This window comes from Amblyomma mixtum, chromosome 10 (genome assembly GCF_055824585.1).
Source record: "Amblyomma mixtum isolate Tamu chromosome 10, ASM5582458v1, whole genome shotgun sequence".
Taxonomy (NCBI): Eukaryota; Metazoa; Arthropoda; class Arachnida; order Ixodida; family Ixodidae; genus Amblyomma; species Amblyomma mixtum.
The window spans coordinates 188153485-188161207 of NC_143021.1; the positions used below are offsets into that span (position 1 = coordinate 188153485).

Sequence of the window (7723 nt, forward strand, 5' to 3'; positions counted from 1 at the left end):
TCCACTTTGCACAATGATGGCTGCCCCTCCCGATAGCCTGTTTGCATGCTGTCGGTCACGCCGGAATAACTTATATTTTTTTAGTAGATTTTTATGCTGCGGACCTAGGATAGTTTCTTGCAGGCACAACGCAACAGGGGAGAATGAAGTTACGATGTCCTTTATGTCAACGAAATTATTTAAAAGTCCCCTACAGTTCCAATGAATTATGAATGCCATCTTCAGTGTGGAGGGTAAGAACTGTGTTTAGGTTGGCCCCATGATTCGGGGCTTGTCTCTTTTTTCCGATCCAGCGAGTTCCGCCGTACTTGTGACCTCGACGGCATGGAGCTACCCGGACTCATGTCCATCACCTCTTCAGAGGCGCTGGACGATCGTGCAGACTGCACGTGGCTCTGTGTCACTGACCTTGCATGGTGGGCACAGGTCTTGAGGTCCGTTGCCTCGAGAGACAGCAAGACCTGCTTTGGAGGTGGTGGAGTAGTGTTAGCTCCTTCCACCTGGGGCGAGGATGGCTGCGCCGCAGCCTCACTGCGTGAGGTCTGGGCCGGTGCCAAAGGCCGGTGTGATGGGTCGCCCCGTCGCACCACATCGGCAAAGCTTGTATGTACAGTGAGTGAAAAATTGCTTGCCATTCTGATACGTGTTCTTGCTTCTTTAAATGAAATGTTCTGTTTCGTTTTCAGTGTGATGATTTCTTTTTCCGTCGTCCACGATGGGCAAGACCTAGAGTAGGCTGGGTGTTCGCCTTCGCAGTTAGCGCAGCGGAATGCTGCTTCGCAGTTTTCTGTGGCGTGTTCTTTTCAAGCACATTTCGCGCACGTTTTGCGGCCACGGCAACTCTGGGATCCATGGCTAAATCTTTGGCAATTGAAACAGCGTCTGGGGTTGGGAATGTAAGGTCTCACGGCAATCTTTGTGTACCCCACTTCGATGGAGTTTGGAAGTGTGCAACAAGTGAAAGTAAGTACTAGATGCTTCGTTGGGATTTCTTTGTTTTCTTTCCTTATTTTGATTCGTTGAACTTTGGTAATATTTTGACCGGTTAGGCCATCCAGCATTTCCTCTTCGGTGATATCCAGTAAGTCAATTTCAGAGATCACTCCACGGACTGTGTTTAGTGACATGTGGGGTGTGACAGAGACACGAATGTCCCCAAATGTCAGAATGTTCGAGAGTTTCGGAACTTGAACTGTGTCACGTATTTCTAGGAGCAAGTCTCCGCTAGCTAGTTTCGTCACGTTGTAACCGGGGCTCAAGGCTTCTTTGAGACTCTTTGCAACCATAAATGGTGATATTTTCCTTGCTGGTTTTTCAGGGTCTTCAGTGTGGGCTACGTGATATTTCGGGAAGACTTCTTTTGTTTTGCTTACAAACTGTTTCGTTACTTCGGTCCGCCCTCTCATGAGAGGGCGATCGTATGATGAAGGAGGGTGAGCCATAGGATATGTGTATTGTTCGGCTACTGTGCCAGCGACCCACCATGGAGCCCAACAAGGGGACGGGACAGGTACTTGCAAGCAAGCCCTACCCACGCCAGCTGTACACCCCAACTATAACGAAATATGACGCAACTCAGGGTAGTTGGCCACACAAGGTTAACCCTCGCAGCCAGGAAAAAGGAAAAAGCGAAGAAGTGAGTGGAAGAAGGGAGAGTTGTGAGAACGGAATAGGAAAGTGAAAGTTAGAGGGGAGGACAGGAAAAGGCGACTGCCGATTTCCCCCGGTCGGGTCATGCCGAAGGTGCCGTCTACAGAAAGCTGGGGCAAAGTGCTGTGTTGCCTCCGCCGAGGGGCCTTAAGGGTCCAAACGCCCGGCATCGGCTCAACCACCAGGATCCCCTTTTCCCCGGACACGGCGATCCCACGCACGGCTAAGCGCGGGTGCTCGGGTCCGTGGTGGCGCACTGCTCACCATCATCCCCCTGCGGGGATGTCCCTGCGGATGCTCAGGTACCCGTGGTGTCGCAACTCACCATGGTCTGCATGAATCAGACGCCCCTGCGGGGATTTTGCAGGACAGATTGTGAGTTATGTGGACATTGAGATATTTGTACACCGAAACAGGTGATAACAGAGGGTTATTGCGAAGATAGAGAGTGGTGTTATCATAAGGTCGGCTAGAAATACGCATATTTTTGCAGTTAGTAGTGTTAAGATTCAGAAGCCAATCACTGCACCATGAAGAAATTGTATCGAGGTCGGTCTGCAAGCACCCCTCATCCCAGGGATTAGTGATTATACGATACAGCACACAATCATCTGCAAAGAGTTCAATGTGGGAAGAAACATTGTTAGGCAGATCATTAATATAGATTAGAAACAAGAGTGGACCTAACACAGAACCCAGGGGTACTCCAGAAGTTACGGAAATGAGAGGCGAGTCATAACCCTTAACTGAGACATATTGGCTTCGGTTAGAAAGAAAACATTTTATCCAGCCTAATACCTGATCGTCCGTATTTAGAGTGTTGAGTTTAATTAGTAGCAATTCATGCGAATCAGTGTCAAATGCCTTGGCAAAATCTAAAAAAATACAGTCCACTACAAGGTTAGCATCAAGAGCTCGAAATAAATCGTTAGTGAAAGAGAGGAGTTGCGTTTCGCACGAAAAAGATCGTCGAAAACCGTGTTGACAAGAATGAAAAAAGTTGTTGGATTCAAGGAATGTAACAAGGTGAGAGTAAATAATGTGCTCAAGAAGTTTGCAGGGTACGCTGGTTAATGAAATGCTGAAACACTGTTACCTGATTTATGTAAAGGAACCACCTTCCCCATTTTCCAGTCATTTGGCATAGAGCAACTCTGCAATGACTCCATGAAGATCTCGCTAAGAATCAAATATGAACACGTAGCTGTGTTTTTCAGGAACTTGGTTGTTATGCCGACGACACCTGAGGAAGCTGACATTTTCTGCCTTTCAATTAAACAAGATGCACCAACGGAATCAATGGTTATCGGATCGATGGGTAGATAGATGTACAAAGATCAGGGTAACAGACCGGAAAAATAGACGAGAAACCTGAGGCAAAATATTCATTCAACACTTTGCAGCAGTCTCTCTCAGGTATTGGTGCGTTGCTGTCATCGGAAAGATCTATTGTATTCGGCCTATTCCCGCTGACCACATTCCAAAATTTCTTAGGATTGTCTTTCAGGAGAGACGGGAGAGAGTGCTGATAGACTCGTTTTTTTGTTTCACATGCAACGTTTTTGTATTCAGTATTAGCAGTAGCGTAAGCGTGCCAGCGCTCGGTCGTTTGAACTGCCTTAGCCCGCCGAAACAGCCCTTTCTTCTTATTCAGTAGGCGTCGCAAGCACACGTTAAACCAGTGAGAATGGGAGGTAGATGTAATGCGTTCTCGAGGGATGTATTTATCAATTAAAATTTTCATTTTTTCTTTGTACAAGGCCCAATTTTCCTCAACACAACGAGTTTGAAAAGTTGGAATGTTGTCGGCGATGAAATTCATTAGTTCATGGTTTATGGAGTCAAAACTATCGTTTTTGTAGTCAAAAATAAGTTTTGGCGCTTTGGTAGTGGGAACATAAATTCGCAGTTCGAAATAAATGAGGCAATCATCACTTAAACCAGCCATATATTTTAAGCAGGAGATAAGCTGAGGTGTTGTAGTATGGATGAGATCAAGGATGTTAGCAGACTGCGCTTTGGCTCGCGTAGGCTGAAGAACAAGCTGCTTAAAATTGAAATCCAGGCAAAGGTTGAAGAAGAGAGAGCACTCGGATGAACCATCCGATGTAGGAGGGGATTCATGCCAGTTAATTGCTGTAAAATTAAAATCGCCAAGGAGAAAGAGTGGACTTGAAGGAAACCGGACAACTAACTCATATAATACATCATGTAGATCAGAACTAAATGAAATGGACGAAGTGGGTGCACGATAACACACACAAAAAATATTATCACGATACTCGAGAGTGACACGTGCACACACAGTTTCTAATGATGAAGCAATATCTAAAACACAAGATCTCAAACCATCACGTACGGCGATTAATACCCCGCCACCAATACGCAAAATTCGGTCACACCGAAAAAGTTTGAAAGCACTTTCAAATTCAAAGATTTTATGATTCAAAATATCGCTCGAGAGCCCTTTTTCAGCCAAGATAACAACGTGTGCTGAGCACGCGTCAATTACTGAAGACAATTCGTGACGTTTGTTACGGACACTGCGCACACTGGAAAAAAGAAAGGCAACTGGATTTGCGGCTGGCCGTGTGTGTAGCTGTTGTGGTGAACTACTAGCAGTGCATGATACACTCGTGGTTTTATACATGGCATCCGAAACAGATTGGCGTCTGTTGGCACTTGAACGGTTGTCAGCGCAATCTACTTCACAAAAAGGATCGGTTGTCAAAAGTAGACGTAGCATTTTTTGTCTATGTACGTTCGATTTCCTCGCAATGAATACTTCCATCCTCAAGCCTTCCCGAACTCGGCCAGGTTTTTGCGGGACTAGCGTGTGGCGCGGGAGAAGTTTTCACTAATCGCTCTCTTGGAACCTTTGAACTTCAAGCGCAGCGATAACATTTTGTCTCTTAATTTGGGGGAACCGGATTTCACAATGATAGGCCGACATCCCTCCGAAACATACAAGCCCAGTCTATGAGCCCGGTGGATACCCTCATCAGGAAACGATAGGTCCAATGTGTCAGAAATAATTTTGCGAGCGTGTACTTCAGACTCAGGCCAGGTCTCTGAGCTGGTGTCCAGCACACCGTAAAAAATAAGGTTGTCTCGACGAGACCGATCCTCGAGATTGTCTAGCCGTGAATTGATTGCCGCAGATTCAGCATGAACGGCGTCGGATATAGCATCTGTGAGTGCGGGGGAACTTTCACCTTCCAATGATTGTACGTGGGACTCAACAGCCGTGAGCCTGGCAGTGAGATCACAAACTTTCTTCTCTAGCTCAAGTTCGTTTGCCTTAAGCTGGGTTAAGGTGTACATCAGCTCAGCGTGGCAGGTCTCTTATTGAGCTGACAGTGCTACAATAGAAGCAAGCACATCAGTGTTTGAGTTAACTTCATCTGGATTTGGACCAGGGTTTGTCTCAATGTCACCTGCTAACAATAAAAGCTTCACAACATGCACGCATTCGCAGATTGTTGAAGCTAACACATGTGGGCAAGTGAAGAGCAGCGTACAAACGTTGCTAGTACGTTTAGCGTATAAGGAAGTACCGTTATCAACCTGTCCAGCAAGGAAGAAGAATGGACTTTCAAGCATCCGCATTGTAGCCGCTCTTCTCTGCCCACTGAAGAAGTCGTTGAAACCACTGGCTTTTATATCCTCGGTAGGTGCGGTGGACGTTCCATTTGCACATGGTGGCGCTGAGGGCAGGAAAGCGATGGCGAAATCGATAGCATCAGCTGTACAGTTGGCGTCCGCAAAGCACGGTGACGTTGCGTTGATGTCCGTATGTTCTTGGCGGGGTGCAGATAGCCACGTGCCAATAACAACGGTAATCTGTACAGCAAGGAAGAAGAAAGGACTTTCAAGCATCCGCATTGTAGCCCTGTTAAAATGCGCATTGTTAAAATCACCGCAGAGGAGAATGTGGCCGTTACGCTTTACTACAGGCACCACCGGTGCCGCCCACTTATAATAAGGCACAGGGACAAGAATGCCCGCGGTCGAAAGGCGCTCAAGTTCAGCGCCTACCTTTGGACGAAAGCCGTACAGAAATTCGCGTGCTTTCCAGAATTTCGGTATCACGTTGTCCCGCATCTCAAAGTGTACCAGCGGACCCCTGATGAGACGTAGGCCTGGCGCGAAGACGGTAGCGAATTCTGTTACCAAATTGTGCATATTAGGATCGTCCGTCCCGACGAAAGGTCTGCGCTCACCTGTCGTGCTCAGGTTCATTACTGCCCCCTCCAGCATGTTGAACGCCTGGATTAGGTCGAGTCTGCACAGTTTGGGGCCGGAGCAACCGACGACTGTCAGGGATCCGTCCATCGACCGGTTTCCGCACGAAACCTTGAGCTTGAGTCATCCCCGAACGGGAAGCCTTCTGAGGAAGCAAGTCGGTTTGAATAGCGGATCACGCAGCTTGGGCCCCACTGTGTTGTTTTGCTCAACGGTGGTCCATGTGAGCGCGGAGACTGGTGAACCTCTATCGACCTGCGTTACTGTCCGCTGCTTCCAACGCAAATATACCGTCCATGCCCACAGACGTGCCGTCCTCTCGAGATGATAGGGTATTTACCTGACGCGACAGCCCTGGTGGCCCTTCTATGAACTCTCTCTCTCGATGGACACAGTCTCGTTCGATAGGACCCCGCTGTTGGCACTTGAAGCATATTCCCGAACGGTGCCGGGAAACGTCTGATTCGTGCCCTTTCACTGCGCAGCAGTCGGACGGAATAATCTGTGGTTGGTTTCTTGAGCGATACGACTGTCCTCCCATCACATGTACGCTTCTTTCATCGACGTGGCTCTTTATTTTCTGTGCGCTCACTTCTGCCGTTCCGTCTCATAGCACGATTTCCTCTGCTTCACTTCTCCTCAGCTGCGGTTCCCCAAGCAACTGTCGACGCACTCCTGCGCTTTACAGCCCACAAACGATGCGATGCTGCAGCATTCGATCCAACGTTGTGCCAAAATTGCATCCGTCTGCTATTTGACGAATGGCAATTATGAAATCTTTGACAGGTTCCGGTGGCAGGTGGGAGCGTGTAAAGAACTTGCAAGACTGCTATTTCGTTTAGTTGTGGCGAAAAGTGCTTCTGCCTCAAAGCTACCACTTGGAAGAAGAAAGTTCGTTCACCTTGTTTGGCGCCGATCGACCACTAAGTAAATTCACGATGTGGGTCGTCAGCACTGCAACACACCGGGCCCACTTCTTGTTGTTGCCCGTGACGCCATTGTCTTGAATGAATGCCTCCAGTCGAATTTGGTAAGCTGGCCACTTGTCGCTCGTCTCGTCAAACTGCGTCCGGCTGGAATATCCTCCCATGGTGGCGAAGGCTGCGTCGTACTAAGGGGGCGGCTCGTCATCCCATCCTCATCACCACAGAATAATCCGCACCATACACATCGGTGGATGGGCCAAGACAATCAGCAAAGCGGAAAGTTGGGCAAGTTGGATAACGTTCATGATGTAAAAAATAGTGCACAGGGAACACACGGGACGGAAAGTAAACGACGCAGACAAGCGCTAACTCGCAACTGAGGTTTACTCCTTACGCGCGCAATATAAGGTAGTCACTTTAAAAACATAAAACAAAAACAACCACAAACAGTCCCTCCTCGAAAGACCAAGTCAGAGGAAAAAATTGAAATTGAAGTATCAGGCGCCACTCATCGCTGTGGAAGATCAGTTAAAAAACCGTTATCAAAAAAAGGAATTCAATGCAACGCTGAGGCCTAAATATTGATTTCACAGTCTGCCAAGTTAACAGAGGGCTCACTGATACACGGATTCCGACATTTCCTAATATCGTATGCCTCCATTATCTCGCGTACACGCTGATCTCGATGTCTGAAAAGTATGACGGTACTAGAAAAAATCGGTTTGGAAATTTTCCCCTTCTGCTCTTCTTTTTTGCTACATTCCCGGCAATGCTCAGGAAGATTGCCATAATGATCTTTTAGGTGTTTCGAGGAGGGACTGTTTGTGGTTGTTTTTGTTTTATGTTTTTAAAGTGACTACCTTATATTGCGCGCGTCAGCAATAAACCTGAGTTGCGAGTCA

General features: G+C 47.5%; 1 pseudogene; it reads right to left on the reverse strand.

The window, feature by feature from the left end:
- Positions 1-221: 221 nt before the first annotated feature.
- LOC149327995 (uncharacterized) lies at positions 222-6985 on the reverse strand (annotated as a pseudogene).
- Positions 6986-7723: the final 738 nt, after the last annotated feature.